The sequence below is a fragment of the Strigops habroptila genome, chromosome 6 (genome assembly GCF_004027225.2).
Source record: "Strigops habroptila isolate Jane chromosome 6, bStrHab1.2.pri, whole genome shotgun sequence".
Classification (NCBI taxonomy): domain Eukaryota; kingdom Metazoa; phylum Chordata; class Aves; order Psittaciformes; family Psittacidae; genus Strigops; species Strigops habroptila.
The window spans coordinates 46,522,958-46,544,665 of NC_044282.2; the positions used below are offsets into that span (position 1 = coordinate 46,522,958).

Sequence of the window (21,708 nt, forward strand, 5' to 3'; positions counted from 1 at the left end):
GAAAAACTATCAAAGTTATTATGGGTTGAGCAAAGATGGAAAAATAAAATAGTTCCTACTCTAGAGTTGACAGCCCAAGGGAAAAATAATACTAATACCCGAATCAAAATAACAGAAAATAATGGGATAAAAAGAATTGGCATAGGAAACTAATCCTATGTATACTTACTGGGTTTCCTATATCTAGAATGTCTGAACGAGAAGTATCTCTTTGCTTCTCTTTGCCATCAATGCAGGGAGATCCATGTGAACCTTAGGGTGAGATAAATCCACGATTCCCTTCTGACTTGACTGCTGAGGGAGTTGGGACTAATTCAGGTGTATCTTTTATATGAGGAACACTAACATTTCAGCAGGTGTATCCCACTCAAGCTGCCAAACTACTCATATGTTTCCTGTAAGATTCTCAACAGAGGAAAGTTTTTACAGGGAAGGTTTGGAGGAGGATAAGGAGATAATACTATGGATTATTATCGTTTTTTCTCCATGTACTAGGAGAAAACACAAAAAAATTCAAACAAGAACATGACAGAAATTGACATCAAGTGCTAAATAAGGCCAGAAATCAACATCTCACCAGCAAATGAGAATGGTGTGGGGACAACCTGTGAGGGGCTTTGAAGATCAAGACAATGACTGATTCAAAAGAAAAAGGGAAACCACTCAATTGAGATATAATTTCCTTGACATAGTCAAAGCAAGAATCTATGGAAATTGTCTTTATAGCAAAAGATAAAGAATAGATATAAAAGGGCAAAATTATGTCTCTGAAGTAATGTTAGCATTAATAGAGATTAAAGATGTTGGAATTAATTGGGAATGAAGATCTAATAAAAAGTGTCCGGATGAAAGTTTTCACAGTGTGGAACAGTGGGAAAGAACACACCCTACATACCTTAAAGATGTTCCAGGAAAACATCCACAAGACCTAGCCATACCCTGGATGGCCAAACATAGAGAAAGGCCCAAGTGAAAAATAACACTATTATATCAGTGACAAGCAGGATGATGTTACAGCAGCAAAGGAAAAAAAAATGTGGCTAGTTAAAGAGTTAGAATTTGGTTTTACTTAGACTGGCTTTTAAAAAGCTTGTGGGCCTCCACAAAGACATAGTATAATAGTTGAGATTTTTTTCTGTTGGTAGAAAAGGAAAGAAATCTGAAGGAGAGCTCTGTCTGTGAGTCATCTACAAAGAAACAATGGTTGGGTTTGCATGTGTTAGTCGGAGATGCAATATAGAAAGAAAACGAGAAATAATGAGTCTTAATAAGGGATATTCAAAGAGAAGAAACTATCAAAGGAAAGACTCAAGGAATTACTGAAAATGCAAAGGAAAACCCAACAGATATTGACACCCTATAACCAGGGGATGATGGGATTTTAAGAGCAGAGTTAATCATTTCAAAGACACCTGACAAGACTGAGAAAACAGGGTGTTGAGTATGAATGAGATTTGGCTAAGAGAGGGCATTTGAAATTTTACAAGAGTGATTTCAACTGAATGAAATTGCTCCATATTGGTTTGGGGGAAGAAAAGTAGAGTGACAATACACAGCATAAACACTAGTGAAATGCAAAGTGGATCAATAACTGTGAAAGGAAATGGGGACAAGTGTGAATTGTTTTCAATAGGAGGTATTAACACAAGGTTCACAAAAAGAATAAGAGAGGAGCCATCACTATCTTTGTTTCTTCAAGAGAAGACAGAAGGCTTTGTTCCTCTACTTCCATCTGGTCCCTTGCTACCAAATTTCTTTAGTAATAATCCCTATTTTGTTACCCATGATACTTTATCACACTAACAATATAGCAAAGGGGCATCCCAGTAGTCCACTGTCAGATTTCCAGACCCTTCCTCTCAAAGCTCTGTGCAGGGCAGTAGGGTACTTTTGCTCACAGATTGCCAGCTAGCTTTCACTGATAGTTATATGAATAACTATATTGAATATCTTTCAAGGGTTATATAAATATAAGCTGTCTCTGTCCTCCTTCAAGACAGCAGTGTCTATCCCGGTCAGCAAGCTTTTGGCTCCCCAGCCACAGATGGTCTCTCTGGTAGCATAGCTACCAACTCTGATTTTTATTGATCAGCAGCAGAGAAACCTCGCTGTGCACACAAGCTCAACAGCTGCTATTTCTTGAGCAGTTCATAATTCATGCTTTCTAACTCACTTTACCTATAGCACACTAGCAGATCTGCACTTAGCTTTTGTTAAAAGCAGAAGAGGGGGCAATAATACTGATGGCACTGGAAACCATGAAAGGCAGGCTTACATTATGTGAGTGGAAAGGCAGAAGAGTCATGCTGCGGTTAGACCAGGAGATGGTCGAAGTTAATGAATTCTGAATAGCCTTCCAAAAAGGAAACAACACCTGAAGGCTGAGTCACGTGAACGGCAAGCTGGAGTGTTGTACCAAACCTGAGGGTTAAATGAAGAGTCAAGTCAAGCAACACACAGCTACGGCATTAGATGGCTCATGAGTATAAAGTTAATGGCAGTGATGGTGCAGAGTAGAAGGCTATGAAGGAAGGAAGAAGATGTCAAAATTAAGATGGGATGTAGATCGGTAGAACAAGGTAGAGAGCAAAAGACATCAACGTGTTACGGGAGTGGAACCTAGAGTCAACCACAGAGAAGGGTATAAGGAGGGGAACTTGGTGGTATAAATCTATTGATAATGTACATCCTTTAAGCACTGTGTTTGAGATTTAGGTTTTGCATACTACCCATACTAAAACTTAGTACTTTATATGATGGCACTTTATGCTGTTTACATGATTTCCCCTCCAGGATATCAATAATTAACATAGCTTCCTGCCCTTCCACCATACACCAGCATGACTGCAAACCCACTCTCTCTTTTTGTTAGGCTCTCTGTGTGTCAAGCTTTTTTTTTTTTCTCTCCATAAAGATAATAGGTTTATTAAATTTCTCTGTTCCTGTATTTGTTTCCATGTTACCTCTCTGATATAATTCTCTGCCCAGGCTTAACCTTCAGTACCCTTAGTAGTGTCTGTTCTATCAAATTAAGTCTGAACCTGTCCTAATTCAAGAGTGGCTGAAAACTATTACCATTCTGATGGCTGCTCAGTGCCCTTTTTGAAATGAACTGTGGTCCTGGTCCAGCTCCTGGTGGATGATAGCCATCCCCCAAGCACTGTTACAGCTGGCACTAATTGGCATCCTCATTTTCAGCCTTAGTAGACAGGTTAAGCACCAGATTGTGCAATGAATTATTTTCCCACTCCTGGGTGTGATTTACCTAGGTCAAAGTTGAAGCAGAATTACAGCAGCAGGGAAGGAAAGCCTGAGTAATTGCTGCTTTTGCTGTACCTTCTCTGTGACTCACTCAGGTCGCCAGGGCTTTTCAGATTTCATGATCTCCAGGGTAAATGTAAAACAAAGTCACTTATGAGATGTCCTTGAAAAACTATTCCTGGACCATCTTTATAATTCTGCAGTGACTGATAGCGATCCGAATGCTAACAAAATAACAGGTTGGCAGAAGCTTTTTATTACCTTAATTGTGGATGAGAAGTAATTCTGCAAAAAGAAAGAGGGAACTTGTCATCCCACGCTTCAGTGGGATTCTCAGACATATTCAGATAGAAGCTGAGTGCTATGAATGTCAGATGGTGGGTCCCCCAGGCTCCCTGGCAACCTGCATGTGACTAAGAAAGAGGCAACAGCTTGCTTCAAGTATCCTTCGTAAAGATGACATAGTTAGATAAACCCAACAGGGAGTATAGCACGTGGAGGGAGCAGTCTGGTAAGAGGAAACCATTCCCTGTGGGACTGGCTCCATATTGCCACATGAAATGTTCAAAACACTGCTAGCCAGGAAAGTTGAATTTATTGCTTAATGAGCAGAGGACCCGGAAAAGATCATTGACAACTGCAGTGTAAACACAGCCACTTAATAGGGTGTTACTGAATGCCAAGAGGAAATTAAAAAAATCTGTCCTACAAGCAGCACTTTCTACCATATAGAATATGAGTGGAATAAATACAAAACACAGAAAGCAGCTGTAGAGAACAGATGAGATATTAGATATGGTGGAAAGAATAGAAGAACTTAAATGCAGAGGGCATTTTTTTAGACTGCCTTGAGTATGAGAGTCATGAAAAAGAAATGATGAAGGAAGACAAGTTAGCATAACAGCAGCAGAGTGACAGAGGTAACACAAAATGACACTGTGACATTATTAAGAAGCTCAGCAACACACTCAACCTCCATCACAATGTCATCAGGACAGATGGCAACAATTGGCAAAGACAAGACACAGCATGTCTGGAAAGCAATAAGAGCCTATAGAAGAAAAAATATTATGAGCAGCTATGGAAAACACAAGAGAATACTACGGATTTTTCTAGAGGTAAAACAACAATTTACCCTCCACCCTATGCATATTTGTCACAAACTGCTGGATGTGACATCATTTCCAACTTTCTCAAAGCTTTGCAAAGAATTGGGACTTTCATGGACTTCATTATTATCATTTATTATTCCTGTTAACACTTGTAGGACTTACTGTGAAGGACTGCATCGTGTGTGCTAAGCACTTACCTAAATCAGAATTAAAAAAATGGTTATTTGTTTATAAAGATCTCACTCACTTCAGAAAGACAGAACAGTCACGGCACAAGTGAAGAACATGAATGTAAAAAGTAATAAACTTCTTATAGGAAGTAGAAACTCTTTGAATGTACAGTTATACCTGTGGTATCTGATAATGCAGTAGACAAGAGAAACATCTGAGGCAGGGAAAGCACTAAGTAACAAATTTTGAGTGAATGACAAAACACCAGTTCAGCCAGAGCTGATGTACGCCAAGCAGGACACACGAATCTTGTTCTTCCTGCACCAGCAGTGGTGTCTGCCATGAAGTCCACTCAGTATTTCTGAGCAATATCACCAAAACTCGAGGCTCCACATGTTGAGCTCACACTGGAGAAGAAAGTTAATTTCCACTGGCTAATTGAGCTCCTGGAAAAAACTTCATAAATTCTTCAGCCAGTAGGGCAGTAGGGTTGAAGAACGAAATATTTCGCTAGCCAATAATTAGAATGAAATGGATTTTGGCAAGCCACCTTGTGGTTGGGAAGGGCTATCCGCATTTTTTTTCTGCGTAGAAATTCATACCGTTTATTTCTGCCTCTGTGTTTTTGCACAAAGGCACATTTTGAACATGAATTAAGGGAAATTTACAGAAAGGTAGAGAGCAGCAATACGTTAAAAAGCAATGTGAGAAGCTGTATGTGGCACCAGGCCCTGCTGTTAAATTCCATGTGTGTTGGGTATTTGCTTGACCCTTCCCAGCTGTTGTGTACTTCCTGATCCCCCAGATGATATGAGCCCCTTGCCTGATCAGCTTCGAGATGCTATACTGTTCCCAATTCCTCCTGATCATAAGTCTCAACACCAACTCAGTTCCAGCTGCCATAACTCTCATCCTTCCTCACCAAAGAGCTCCCTACCCAACAGTTCCCCCCAAATGTCATAACCTACCTGACCCTCCCCAGCTGTTGCAGTCCTCCTGATCCCACACTGTAAAACCTCTTTGATGTGTCCCCTTCCCAGCTGCTCTGCCCATTACCACTGAAGGCTGTGGTCCAGATCCTATCTCCTTGAAGTGTCCTACTAGTGCAAAAATTTACAATTGTAGCTCACAGATTCCTTGATTAAACAGTTTTCTTTACAGGATATAAATTTTCAGTCAGATTTCAGACAAACCTTCCTGCTGCAGTTGCTTTACAGTGGTAAAAATCTGACTTCATGCAGATTTATCAGCATCTGAAATATATAATTATGAGCTGTAATACATTGTATGCTGTGTAACACAATATCAATATTATATTATAATAATTGTATATTATATGCCAATGTATAATTTTACTATTAAAATATTATATGTAATGAATACATAATTAAATAATAATATGTATAAGCATAATAATAAATATTAATATGCATAATACAACACAATCACTATCTTTAGGATTTTCTGTTATATATGGCAAGTGAAAGGACACTCTACACAGAAAACTGAAGTACCCTTTACTTAAAGGTTGACCCCAAAAAATAGACCTAATTTAATTACCCTCAGGCTTCTTTGTCTCATTATAACAGCATATTTCAAATCCTTCTTAACTTGTGTACACTTCACATTGTAAAATCAACGCAAAGAAGTGCTGGCATAAAAAGAATCCAGAGGTCCACAGAGTTTAACATTAGGGTTCATAATTTTTTGTGCATAGATTATTACAAGTCAAGAAAAAAAATCACTGATTTTTCAAACAAAATCGCTAAATACTCTAGGGGAAGAAGCTCATTACTTACATGATTTAGGTATCTGCTGAATATACATTAAAATGATCACAAATCACAGTTTGATACTATTTCACGTGAATTGTTTTCTCCAGAACTACTAAAGACCTCATTATACATCATTTGTTATAGTATTCTTTAAAAATGTTCAGTTATTTATTTAGAGGGAGAGGGAAAAAACCAGAACAAGACAAAATGTGTGACTCAGATCACCACTCCTTGAACTCAAATAATCTATATTGAGTATATGGAGAAAGTATCTACAGTCTAAGAAGTCAGCTGTACCCAAAGTAAATGAGTCGTCAACATAACAAGGTCTTCAGTTTTTCAGTATTGGGTCTACTCCTCTATCCACAATTTCCCTGTTGTCCTGCATACACCATTAAAGGTGCTTTGATAGTTTTGTTAGCTGTCCTGCCATGTTTCCTCTTATTTCACGTCCATCTTATGATGCTGCACTAGTGGCAGCTATGGCTGGTCCCCAGCTGGGTATGTGATGATTCACTACAATGTATGACCCAAAGGAGCAGCTATAGGTATCAGAAATATACCTATCAGAGAATGAGTCCAAAGTCTTACATCTATGCCATCATCTAGACTTTAGATAGATCAGAGACTTCGTTAAAGGGAATCAACTGAGAAATCGATACCTGAAATCACCATCATTTATGACAGCTTTAGATATGAGGAACTTTCAGATCTGAAAAACTTGATTTTGTATGATACAGAGGAAATACAACAATGTATCTGTCAGTGTTTTGAAGGGTGTGTGTGTGTTCATTTTTGAATAGCACAGATTTGCTAATGACACTGCACAGCAGCCTCTGTAAGTGGTAAAGGACTATTTATGTCCTCTTCTGAAGAAAACAATGTAATCCAGAAACCATGATGTTCTTTCTGCCTTCACATCTCTCTGTGCATCCTGTGAACAGATAAGAATAAGCTTACCTCAAAAGGATCCCCTTTTATTTAAAAATCTCTCCTAATTTCACACATTTGCAATACTGGGCTGTTAATCTCAGGAAATACATTTTGGAAGTTCTTCCACTTCTGTTCAGTCCTCAGCACAACAAAGGTAAGAACACGAAACAGGAAACTGGAAAACGAAAATGAGACCAAACTGTTTTAAGAAATCAGACACATTTAGGTTTTCTTCAAAACTGGCAAATCAGGTTGTTGCCCTATACATCTGAATTTGTAACAAACTACAAAATAACTTGATCAACGCTTTCGTGATTGGGGTTTTTTTCACTAACATTCTAGTCTAAAACAAATTACAGTCATGATATAAAAGAGTGAAAGAGCTAATGAAGGCAGCAATGCCTTAGTGTAGATTAAAGAGAGGCACTACTAAGAAATCTGATGCTATTTCTCCTTCACACAGCCGCTATTTCTCTTTCAGTGAGAAAAAACTTTCAGACAGTTTTCTTGTATGTCCGTATTAAAATATGATGTTTTCTACTTTATTCCCTAATAAGGACAAGAGCTAGCCATTAAATAGCTTCATTTAGTTTGTAGGGAGAGTAGTCTTTACTACCTTCATTATATAAGGATACAATTTCCAAAAGTTCTTCTGAAAAGAAAAAGGCTGACAAGAGCAGAGAAGATTGGGCAAAAAGATGAGGGTAGTGATGCCAAGAGATGCTATGCGGTAGGTACTCCTCACAGCTGGTAGGTTAAATGACTGCCACAGACTTGGCAGATTCTATTAATGCTATGGTCAGCATTTTATAGAAAGAGAATCTGAGGAGAAGTGCAGTTCAAAAATCTAGAGCACATGTAGAAAAACTAACTTTTGCACAGGATTCAAAAGTTAAGAAACCTCCCATTCTCCTTTAGAGTTTCTGTGTGTATCTGTCTGTGTGTGTGTAAGAGAGAAAAAGAGAGATCTCAAGTAAATCATATCTCTGTGCCTCAGTTTCCCATTCATAAGAGAAAAAAAAAAGAGTAATTTGTCTTCATTTCAAACATATATGATTCCTGATGCACAAATATTTGTCATCACCTTTCTTAGTGCATTTATTCTGCATAAAACTGAAAACAATTGTTCATTTTGTCAACAGAATGTGTTTCTGGAGCATCAAGCTCCACCAATTTTAATCTCAGTTCATATGTTTGAGTTATTGCTGAATACTTCTTTTCCAGCAAAGTGCAATACCTTTCATTTCTGTCTTTTCCCATCCCCTATGTGCAGACAAGTTACACCAAGTCCCTTGGGGTCAGAACAGACCAGAAAGCCAGGCTGATTTGTTAGGCCCCAAGGCTTGGCCTCAGGCACAAGTATGTACAGTCTGAGCGCTTCATTCTCATCTTCAGCACATATGTAATCTCTATTATTGTTAATGGAATCGATGCACAGACACTGAAAAAACAGATACTTTGTTGTTCCTCCATCAAAAATACTAGAAATGAAGAGTGAAATTATCCAATCAGACTAGAAAATCTCTGTCCAGTGCATGTTTTGCAGTGAAGCAACCTGGGATCTAACTTTTTTAATGAGATCTATGATGTGATGCTTGATATGCATTAGTAATGAAAGCTTCTTCCAGAGCCCCGAGCAGTGACAATGGACTATTCAAAGATAACTACAGGAGCCAGGGACATGGCATGGTAGGTGTAGGTGATGTTGATACATGAAGTTGTTCAGCAGAAGAGAGAGAAGGAAATACAATTGCTTACATCTCAAGAGATGTCACTCTGAACTTGTTTCAGCTCCGCTGTGCCTGAGGATACATTGCCTGCAAAGGTGATATAATCTCCAATCCTGTACATCCAGGTGAGGCTACCTTAAGACAGCTAGGTTGCCACCAAAAGGGAAAAGTAAAATGAATTACTACTGGCTACCCAAAGTTACATTCAAAATCTGATCCACAGTCCTTTAAAATCACTAGGTTCCTTTTAATCAAATCCCTGATGTCTCATGTTACAAATACCCATATTCCATTTCTGTAAACTTTAGTAGGAGACCTGGGTTTATGTTTGCAAAATATTCACGACCAGAATATCAGGAGTGTTACTAGCTCAGTTCAAATCGTCCTTAACAGTTTGCTTCACACTCTCCTTTCCCCATTTTAAGGCAGCTGAGTTCCATGCACCCTCATTCAGTAATGCAAACCAACACGAGGAAGAGGAAGATGGCAGACTGGCAGTGCTGAGCACTGATTCTCCCATGCACTTGCTGAGTGAAATAAGACTGTGCTGGGCTGGAGGGTGCTATTCCACAGCATCACTTAATTTGTAACAGTTTGTCCTGGACTAAACTGGCCATTTCCAATTTATGAGCTTGCCAGATGGTTGTATGTGCCTGGGCTGCCTTACCATATGATGCCTGGGACAGTGACTGGCTCTGCCGGTGAGTCACTAAAGATGGGACAAATGAGAGCTGATAGGGGTGGCAGCTCCACTGAAGAGAGGACTGTAGGCTTGGATCAACAACTATCAGCCAGCCACCGTAGCACACACATTTAGTGCTAGTAATGAAAGGGAGGGAGGAAGAAGGAAGCCTGTGGTTTGACTGAAATATGAGATTTTCTGAAGAGTATAATTCCACTGGAAATAAGATTCAGTGGTTTTATAAGTTCTTGCATATAAAAATAATAAAAAAAAATTATTGTCTCATTATTTCACTGGCAGGATTTAAATAATTTAAGAGCACATGCAGAGACGATGAAGCAGACAGAAATGCAATATTTGTATACAAATGACCTTAAACTTTATGGCTTTATGAGAGTTTCATCAGTCTCTAATAAAGTATTGCAGAAGAAAAGTCCAGCATCTTCTGGCAACTAGTCCATAGAGATAAGCTAACAAAAGTAATTTCTTTGCCCTTTCAGGGTTCAGGGAGAAAGATACCAAGGGAGAGGGCAAGTTGTGTATGTGTATTATTGTTGTTGTTACTGCTGAAATAGTTATTATTATTATTTAGATTTTGTCCCCAAAGTGAACCCCCCCATCAAATTTGGATGATTGGGCCACATTTGGCCTACACTCCACCAGTTAGAAAAACCTTCCTCCTTTGTATATTCAGAACAAGTTTCATAAGAAGTATCTCAGAAACATCTGCCTTCATTATAATTATATTTCTATTTCAGCTGCACCAAGCTATTTACAGATGAGGCTGTTCATAAAGAGCTTTATAATTAAGCAAACAGAAATATCTTTTTATAGGATGCAGATCTAGGGGTGATAATCACACACAAAATACACAGCAACAGTTGCAAATAGAGTGTTTAATGTTAGTTATATAGTTAGTGATGTGCTCAATAAAGCCTGACATGTCTTTGTTTCTAAATGTAAGAAAATATGGTCTTTGCTACACAACTGTGTAAACTGCCTTTTTCATATACAAAAGGCCATATATTTCAGGGGGTATTGCTCAAAAGCCATCATGAAAACAAGCCCTCATATCTCCAGTGCAACATGATTACCAAGCTCTTGTGTGGAAAAAGGAGCTGACAGCATATATATGAATTTCAGAAGTGTGACATCTTCCTTATATACGAGGTATGAGCTGACGCTTCTACTGATGGACACCAAAAGACAGAGAATTGAAATGAGCAAGTATTGACAAGAGAAAACAAAACCAAAAATAAGACAATCTATTATTTAGTGAAATTAGTATCTAAAGTCTTTTCACAATGTATATGCTCCAGAAATCCAACCTTATCTCTTCTGAAGAACATCTTTGTCACTTCTCGCAAGATTGCAAGCTTGCTCTTTTGCAGCACTTTCTTGGAATTTTTATAACCAATTGTAACCCAACAAGTGGGTTTGTAAACTGAACTGCTGTGATACACCATATGAAACACAAATGTGAGCAACATGCCAAAGAAAACCACACAAAGATTAAATTAAACTATACATGACACCTCATTTTTCAAAAACAAGGTTTTGTTTGTAGGAATTTCTATGCTGTTTTTTCTTTTTTTTTTTTTTTCCTTCGCATTTAAGGCAGCCAAAATAGATGTCTGGAAGAAGACAGCAGAGAGCAAGCCTCTAGATATAACCTAAAAAAACTATCAACAGAAGTGATGTGAGTAGAATAACACCAAAATCTTTGCTAAAATCTTGCGGAATAACTTTAATACATTCCAGGTAAATTATACAGTCTAATTTGGTTTAGAAGTTGCTATTAATTTATGTTATTTTTATACCCTTGAAGAGATTATAAATATTCTGGTGAGATATTCCTAGAAGGATTTGAAAGGGAAATATGTGGAAGATTTGTCAATACCCTTTAATATGAGTTATTACGAGGGTTATTCATGCTTTCTACTTCAGGTTGGTTTTACACATTCGACATGGGTGCTTTGCCTCCCTGGAGGACCTTCCCTTTGTCCACTGACTATACAGAGTGCCTGTGGAGACAGAGGTACAAGTGAGCAGAGTAAACACTCTCTTTCATTCAACTGCATCACCTCTAAAGCAGTTTCTTCATTGCTACACCATGGATTTCAGAAAGCATTAAGTAGTTCTTATAATCATGTTAGACAAACAGTCTTAAACTCAATGATGGTATTACAAAAGCATTCTGATGCCTGATTGGTATTGCTGTTTAACTTGAAAGGGTCTCCCAGTAAACATCCAAAAATTACTTCATTACGTTACTTGAAATCAAAGACTTGACAGCAGTTAAGCACTGGGTAAACTGTGATATGCCAATCAGTATTATTTTATTCTAATTTCTCCAGGCTTCTCCATCTGTATCCACCCATTGCCTCTTGCCTTGTATTTCAATCAATTGCAAGCTCTTGGAGAAAGATATCTTCCTATTCTTTCTGTGCAGCCAAGAATAATGGAGTAAAAAACTGTCACTTTTAGGTGCTACAACAATACAAATAAAAACAGGGCAATATTTCTTCATCCACAGAACTGTACAGAGCAAGGGTCTCAAATAAGGAAATGTGTTACGTAAAACAAGAATATTGTTTCTCTATTTTGTCTTCATGCACTAAATGCAAGCATGTCCTTTCAGTATCAAATGGTTTCTGGTTTAAATTTAGGGGGGAAAAGAAATATGTCTCAGTGAGAATACAAGATGTATGTTGCATACAATGTGGACAGTAAAATCTCAGAGAAAATAATGCATTAAAGGATCAGTGCTATTAAAAATACGATAGAGACCATATCTCAGCTAAGACTGGGCAAGGATCACACAATCTCCTGATGACCAACACAATCAGTCCCTGAAGCCTGGCGGAGTGTGTGACACTTGGTTAAGAAGTGGGAATGTGTGAAAATTGGCAACTCTGAAATCTCAAGTCTCACAGACAGAAAACAAAAAGCACCACTGCTGCCTGTTCCAGGTTCATTCCAGTTGTAGCTTCCTAGCACCACTGTCCCTGCCAGACAGACCCCAAATGAACTGATATTTCTAAAATCAGAGCTGTACTTCGTTAACTTTTTAGTCTGCAACTTGTGAGGCTAAGAACATAGTCCTAGGATTTGTGTGAAATTCCCAACTGGATAAAGTGTGGAAAAAGAAATGTTAAAGAAGAAATTAAAATTATTGATGGTTTCCATCATCTCTCTCCCTCCCCCTGTATGAAGTTGGAAGCAATGTAAATGCAGAACATCTGATTCTTGAAGTCTTTACTCCCAGAGGTGCTGGTTCTGGGTTAAGCACTCACTTTCTGGCTCAACTCCAGCTTGCTATCAACTCACATTACTGCACTGTTCCAGACCAAAATCCAACTCCACAGAAGAATGTTAAATGCTAGAAATGGGGGAATTGTAATGGAGCAGCTTTCCGTCAATTCCTCTTGATTGTGGCTGACAGCTGAATTTACATAACTGCTAGTGAATGTCAATTACTGTTGACTACTGGATAGCCTTTCCAGCTGAACAACAGCTGAAAGTGATACAGATAACTGTGTGCACATCAGGTAGGCTAAAGATTTCATCATAACCACAAAGGTGCTAATGAAGACCTGTCACTATTAAGGCTGAAATGTTGGTAGAGTGTGTGGGAGATACAAGTGTCAATACTGTGAGTCAGTGCTGTCCCAGGGCCAGCAACAAGACAGGAGGTTTTAGGTGTTGCCATATTCTCACGTGTCAAATCATCTGCTCCATGTTGTCCTTATGATGTGGTCAGAGCCTTATTATAGAACTCTTTGATGCAATTCAGTGCGGGCTGGATGAAAGAATAACTTGTAGTAGACAAATATAAAGGCTCTTAACTAGGGTTGTGATGTGTTCTGTGTGGGATATGTTTCATCAGCATATTCATAGCATGCGCCTCTGACAGATCTGAGCTTGATTCTCAAGGTGTGAAAGTGTCAAGCTATCATCAAGTCCCATTTTCCCATGCATCAAGTTTCTCATGTTTATCAGGAGAGGAGAGCTATAAAGCTCCTCAGAACGGGTATCTCCAACTGTGACTGCAAAAGGAAAAAAAGGGAAAAAAAAAAAAGCAAAAAGGATTAGAGTTGTAGCTGCCTGTATCAGCCTTCTCCTCAGCCAAACAAGGGGTTTTCACTTCCTTCTTCGTGTAAGAAGAACCTGGCAATGCAACATTGCTCCGGAATTGTTGTTGTCAGTATCAAAAGAAAAGGGATCCAGTCTTCCCATCTCTCTTGAAGTGATGGGAAATCATCATGAGAAAAAAAAAAAAGGCATGGAAGGAATTAGCTTGGACAATGCATGTTGTTAACAGGCTATCATCCACATTATTAATGCGCCATGTGTGGTCTCCAATATCTGAACTGTGGGAATAACAGCAGTATTTCAAGAATAATAATTTTTAGCATATCTAATCCATGGAATGTTGTAAAGTGAGTTTTTAAACTATCCTTACCAGAGGAAAATGAGCTAATTAAGGCTGCAGCAACAGACTTGGAGAAGGTGATAAGTAGGGAGAGTCAGAATCTGAGAATGAAAGATAGCCAAGTCAAAATAACTCTTAAAACCAAATTTGGCTTATGAGCTGTCAAAACTATGTTGCCATTGGCTAAGAAAAAGAAGTGAGTTATCAAAATATGTTGCTCCCTATCTAAGGAAACTTAATTTTAAAAGCAAGAGAGAGAGAGGAAGTAAGGGGCAGAAAGACTGTCATCTTGAAAGAGAAGGATGATGCCTTCATCAGGCTTCTGTACTACCTTTAAATCCAGATCCTGAAAAAGGTCCAGCATTCAGACCATGAAGTGAACAGTGGGCTGTTGAGACACAGCTTAAGATAAGGGGATTAAACAAATAAGAGGGGGATTAAACAAATAAGAACAGATCTTATATGTGTGTATTATATGGTTAAATTGATGTTTTATTTATTTTTTGTAAATGCCTTTCCAACTTCTTACTTAAGAGCTTAACCCATTGCCTGGCTAGAATAAACTTGCACTTCTTTCATTCTTAACTGTGTTTGGTTTAATAGGCAAGTCCATGTAAAACTGAAAAATAGAGTACATGGTAATAAATGATCAATAATAGTAAATGCACGCAATATTCACTTAAGATGAGATGGCCACAGAATAGGTGAATACAGTAAGAGGCAAAGGAGTGATGCCATGTTGGCTAAAATGTCACTTCCTCTCTGACATTTGGAGCTCCAGGTTTTTTGGAGTGGCTATGCAGGGATTAAACTGCAGGGAGGCAATACATCTGCTCCTATACAACCCAGCTCCCTCGCACCACCGCCCCAGCTCCCTTTTCTGGCAGTACCATCGCATGACAACAGTCAGTCCCCCACAACGATTGCTCTATACCATGGTCAGAAATCTGGAGAGATGGTTTGTTTTCCCCCATGGCAACTCATGAGTCAGGGGCAGCCAGAACCACAGTGACATAAAGACAGAGCAAGATGTAAGCTTGGAGGACAAGGAAGAAGTTGCAGAAAGCTGGACAAAATAGCTTTCCTGGACTGCATTAGCCAGTATTCTTTGTGAAAGAATTTATTAATAACAGCTGCATCTGTACTGTAGAAAATAAAATTCTATTTTATCTATATATATTTGTTTTAAAAGAGCAGAAGGATATTCAAAGCTGAGTCAATAGTGGCATTACTGGAACTCATTTGGAATGGACAATGTTTGGCCTATTGTGTTAAATTCCTGAGGGTTTGCCTATTTTTGTATCAGATTACAGCTTTATTAGGTACAACTGTTTTTACATTGCATTTTTGTGATTAATGATGCTAAGAGGATTTTGGCATTTCAAATGTTGTACACAAACCTAATGGGCAAAATCTTCTGTAAACTTCTTCTAAGCTTTTGGCAAACTTTCCTCGGGAGCAAATATTAACTCCAGATAGTGTTTATTAGCTTTTATAAAATAATCATTGTAATAGTGGATGTAATTGCTGGAGGTAAGAGAACATCCAGGCCAAAAATTAATCAAGTTTGAGCTCCTTAATAGAAACAGGTCAGGAACAATTTATTTCTTGCCCAGTTTGTATTTAAAATAATATAATTTTGCTCTGATTTTGTTTCATATTCCAAGAGTGATTTCATACACAATATTCCCTGAATAAACTGTGTTCTTAACTAGAGATGCATCTGAACAGCAAAGTTCAGGACCCACTTTATACTCTGACAAAGTATGGAGGCATTTGGACTTTAATTTGCACAACACGTGCTGTAGAACAGGCAAAACATTCAGATCTGAAGCCAACCCCACTGCCTTTTTAGCCTGCTGCCCAAAGTTTGAATGTTTGTACAATCAGGTTTTTTGAAGGTGTCCTGTCGGCATCAGATGAATGCTAATCAGGTATTGGTTTTCAAAGAGATCAGAGCCAGTAATCCAGACTCATTAAGCTTTTACTTGTAATCAATTATAAATTACAAAAGAAAAAACCAAACCCCACCCCTAACAAAAAACACTAAAAAAAAAAACCCAAAAACAACCCCCCCAAAAACCAAAAACAAACAAGCAAACAAAAAAAAAAAACAAAACACAAAAAACAAAAAACCCCAAGAAAAAAAACAAACCACAAAACCTCACACAAAACCCCACAGCAAAAGGAATACAACCATAACTTCTCATATATGGTATCTTTCATGTAATAAGCATAAAAGTCTCTACTGAACCACTGTGTGTCAGGTTATTTCTTGAGCAGAAACAGTATAGAAACAGTCTTTTATTGAGATATGTGAGGGATGGTTAAAGCATGAATATAGACATACCTGAGACAACACCAGGTGAAAAAAAACCACTGCAAGTGCCACCAAAAAAAAAGACTTAGGAACCTGAGTTCAAGCCAGTATAAACACCACTAATATAGCATCACAATTTGGGATACTAAGTGAGGTAGATTTATCACTGAGGGTTGATGTTTCCTCAGGCACCTCTGATTCCCACTATATGTATAGTGAGGCTGTTGGTTGTGCTTTTTCTTTGAAGTTAAAGCCATAGTGTAGAATGCCTATCAGGAGATGTGATATCTCAGGCATATCAAGCTGCACCAAGGTATCCAAGTACAGTTTCAACACAGGAGGTGCATTCTATTCATTAGCTCAGCTGACATCTCTGCAAAATCAAACATGCCCAGAACCTTTCTCTAGCACCAAGGACAACAAACCTGGAATGGTCTGTGTCCACATTCAGCTCTCTTACCCTCCAAAGCAAAGTAGTTGCATCTAAAATGCTCTCCCGGTAAAGTCAATTCCCAATTCCTGTCTGGAAATTGTCTGAGAGAATGCCAGTTAGCTCAGGCAAATACCATGCCTGTGACTAGCCCAACAATTTGACAACATGGATAACTGAGTTCTGGTACCTGGCTTTGTACTCTGAAGCTGTATAATTTGCTATGAAACAGAGACAAAGAGGTTTCATGTATACTAGCTCACAGGGGATTTTTTGGTCAGTTTATTCTGGGAAACAAAGACATTCTTAGTCACAGGCCAGTCCTGGAATCTGCCATTTTTCTGTTTGTAAGAAAAGCGAGAGACTTGCCATGGAAGTTTTAAGGCAAGAGTCTCATCACCAACAGCATGAAGTGCTTTGCTTGGCTAAGCAGGAGTCAAAAGCACAATACCCATGCTGTGGAAATCCATCCATTCTCTAGTGCTAGAATTCATATTTCTATTCAAAAGAGCTCACAGAAACTAGTCCACTCTCCTTTTATAATCTGTTGAACATCAGCCATCAATCATTTTTAATGTATATAAACACCTCTCCACAAAATCTTAGGGGATTCTAATTCAAATCAAACCATTAACTATAAGCTTTGAAACTCATTTTTTTAAATCATAAGATTTGCCTTTAGATTTGTCCTGAAATAAAAGTTAACTCAATGTTATTATTTTCCTAACCCTAACCTTCTAGTATATACTGTGAAATCACAACAATGTACAGAGGAACACTGTAAATGGATAATGACTCTCAGTTGTTATACATTACATCATGGAAAGCAGTGTTTCCCACTTCTCAGTACCAGAGCTTCACTTAAAAAACCTGCCGTTTCGGTGCCTCAAGGGGCTCCCCAGCTCCACAGGTGTCAGAGCCTTCTATTTGCCTAAATCGCTTCTACTATCAGCTGTGGAAAAGGTAGTAATTAAAACTAAACATGTAAGTCTGTCCAGACCTGGACCTCATCCAGCTCCATGCAGACCCGTGCAGGTGTCTCTGAACACTGATCTCCAGGGCTCCAAGGGAATACAGAGTAGAAAATCCCACACTGACCCTGCCCAAAACCAGCACAGGCTGCAGATTAGTTGATTTGCATGGAGTGTATATCTAATGATTGCCCTGCAAGATGCACCTCACTAGAAAAATATAGTGATAATTTTAATAATCTTTTCTATCAGATGGTCACTTCGGAGGACTAGATGGGGGCACCTGTCAGCTATTCAAAAACATATTCAAGAAATTACCACTTACATAGGAAGAGGAAAAGAATGAAATAATTCCCAGGAGCTATTCTTCATCTTGATTCATGAAAATATAAATTTCTGTCTTTTTACCTTGATTCAAAATCGTAATATAAAACTCCATGCAATTTCCAGGGAATCTGTTGCTTCACATTCACAACTCAGTTTCCCCCCCAGCCAGAAAAACTGTGGAGTTACAAAACTAAGCTGACTTCTGTGCTGGAAATAATATCCCAGCTGAGATAAAATGAACCTAGATTTGGTTGGGAATTCTACTGCAAGACTTTTTTTTATAGAGACCCTATAGCTAGAAGAAAGACAGCAAAACTCTCAAAGCTGTTAAGTGGCATTTACAAAAGTCCACAATAAGTCAATTGTTTTCAGCTCTGCAGAAAAATCTTTAACAGGCCTGCGAAGAAACAAAAGGAGTTTTCTTACTCCTCTTCACAATTTGGCTAACCACAACTGCAGCTAAAGCAAAGAATTTACCTTAGGTAAGAATCTGCACAAAAGAAATTAAAAATGCCAGAGAGAAAAGGGCCTTTCCCTCTGCAGCTGGCCAGCAGAGTGAGACAGCCATTTTGGGCTTAAGGACCACAGCAAATGGCAGCATGTGACAGAGGTCCCAAGTTCTCACTTTGCTGTATATATCTTCATTCAAAGTAAAAAGATAATCTCTATTCCAAATTATGGCGCTAGTGAGAACAAAAGCCGTAGATTTTTGTTGTCATGCAATTTTATATTACGAACATAATAATGCAGTGCTCACTACACAGTTGAGTAAAGCTAAAATTCTTCCCTATAAAAATCCATGTAATCTTATGTTTGACAGAACATTACAAATCTCATTCATGAATAAAAAAGAGGAGAGAAATGCAGAGAGAGGGCAAAGGAGACAATGATAACATGAGGTATTAACTTGAGCAAGCATTCATCAAAAATTACAGGTTTTGTCCATTTCTAGTCACTTATTTTAGGCTCGTGGAAAAAAAAAAAAAAGCTTTTAGAACGAAAATATATGTCTCAAGTAAACATGGCTTTCTGTCTGGAACAGGCTGCACAGAAGGCAGCACAGAGATGTAACCCAGAAATACACATAGGACAAGACAAAGTTTGTTTCACATATGTAGAGACATGATCCATGAGAAGGCCTCCATTTAATCTTGGACCATCCCTGAGACCATTTTTGGGGAGTCCTAGAAAAGAGCTATACCTGCTGGCATATGTACCTCTGCATCTTTACCACTGGCAGTAAATTATTGGAAGAAAAAACCCTTAACTTTATTTCCATTCCCTAAGAAATCTGATCTGGACTTGCTGAGGCACAGTAATAGTCTCAAGTATGATGTCCAGAGTATCATGCCAAGCAGGCTTGCACATCAAGATGCGCACACACACACACACACACATAAAAGCCACACTTCTGAGATTGTGCCAGTTCACTTTTACCAGTCTGGCAGTACTTTCACATGTCGCCTTTGAAGCAATGGTGTCAGATATGTATGTTTCAGACATCCAGTGAAGATAGGATGAAAGTCTAGCTATAAATTTATAATCACTCATCTAGAAGCATATTGTTACGCCAGTGTGACACTTACTCCAGCAAGCAAATACTGTTTACAGAATCTTTTTCTAAATGTGTATTATCTACATGGCATTGAACATTTTACTGATGATCAAGAATCAAAGTCATTGCCACAAAAGGTTCATAATCTAAATGGAAAACACAGGCTAGAGGTAGATTATGTGATTTAAGAAGTAAGGCACCAGGCAAGTAAAGGCACTTAAGGCAACTAAATTTAGCACACAGCTCTTCAGGTTTGGCACTTTTTAGAGAATTACAAAAATCAAGATTTCCTAAAGAAAAAGAGAGAAAAATCCTACCTATTAAAGCCACAATAGGAAAGCATTTTGGAATCTTCCATGTTTCTCAGTTATGTTCTTTTGGGGTCTATTTTAATCCACTTTTTGCAGAGCTTTCAGCCTGTGACTGAACTGAAACCAGCCAAACTCTCTTTCTGGTTCATGTATATTAGCTCAGTGCTGTTAGGTTTGTTTCTCCAAAACAGCAGGGTGCTGGGATTTTTTAAAGGTTTCCACACAAATTAAGAGGAGAGGGATATAATACCTTCAACTCAAATTTATTTCTTTTAATTCATTTTATATGCACTTGGGGTCTAAATAACTCAAGAGTAATTACTGAAAAGTAGCCTATTGTGTGACTTGCACCCCTTTGTGAGCAACTATTGCCTTAACTCCAGATGCAGAGTATTTTGTAACATGACTACGCTCCATATTCCCTTTGTGAAGCAGACATGCAGTGGATCCATTTTTCATTTGCATGCCAGCATAGCTAACCATATGTGTACTGTAACCCATGTGTATAAAGGCCAGCAATCAATTACTACTACTAGAAGTTAGTACAAATCAGGAGACAGACATAACACCTCACAACCATCTCTCTAAATACTAGTGCCCCTTAAGCCTACTCCTATAATAGATCAAAGTTACTTCTGATAACACAATTTAGTCCTTAATATTTTGAATAAATAGTGCCAACCTCTGGAAATGTGGTCTTACATAACAATAGCAATGACAAGCAAGAAATTTTAAGCATTCATTCAAATTGCTGATCTCTGTCCAAATTGTTACCACTCATAGTGAGTGTGGCTTGAAAACTTTAATACATACATTCGTCTGAACAGAGTTTACTTTGTGCGGGGCAAACAAGGCATCTCACAAAAAAATTCCATCAGCTGCACAATATACAGTCATATTGGTATTACGGGTCTCTGGGGCCTGTGTGAAATACAAATGAATGTGCAAATGTTATCAGAATGAAAGGGCAGAAATGAGGAAAATCTGGAACCAGCTAGCCACATTTCACTGACCTAGAGAACGACATCTTTCCGCTCCTCATTTTTCCTCTCCATTACAAGCATCTGGAAAAAAATTGAGTAAGGTGTGTGAGGAGAGGAGTCATGTCTGAAACTCTGTTTCAATAAGCTAGGAATCTCACGAGCTTTAGCAGCTGAGGTTTTTTCTTCCTCAGCCCAAAGTAAGGGGGATAGGCTTTTTCCTTGTTAGCACAAAGATTTTTATTTTTTCATCCAGAGACTGACACTTCTTTCTCTTAGAAATTTTCTGGGATGTTTAATGTTTAGGATTTCCATGTACTCATTTAGAAAATGTATTTCTGAATCTACATTTCACTGTGTAATGTAGATGGACACACATCTGGCTGAACACACACATACACTGTAATGTGGGTTTGGAATTATATTTTCTTAATGAATACATCCAAATATATTCAAAATACATCAGTATTAGACAACCTAACACTCAAAAAATACAAAACCACAGAATTAGTGTTGCCCATGAAACCTCAATTCATCCCCCTTTTGGGAATATACATCATGAGGCAGTTCAAGATGGCATAACTGCACCGCCTCCTATTTTTTGCGCAGAACCTTGACTCACTCTTCTCATTCTCCTTGCCTTCTTCACTCAATATGTGTCATGGCATGAAGTCTTGCGCTGAGTATAGGATTATTAATTTCCTTCTGGCATGTC

The 21,708-nt window shown here is 38.3% G+C and overlaps 1 long non-coding RNA gene across 1 annotated transcript in view; it reads right to left on the reverse strand.

The window, feature by feature from the left end:
• Positions 1-5,579: 5,579 nt before the first annotated feature.
• Positions 5,580-21,708, reverse strand: part of LOC115609585 — a 39,409-nt gene continuing 23,280 nt past the window's right edge. Inside the window, exons 2-3 of the long non-coding RNA XR_003991911.1 lie at positions 7,280-7,427; positions 5,580-5,797 (exon numbers count right to left, since the gene is read on the reverse strand). This is a non-coding gene — a long non-coding RNA (uncharacterized LOC115609585). The remainder of the gene's footprint in view (positions 5,798-7,279; positions 7,428-21,708) is intronic.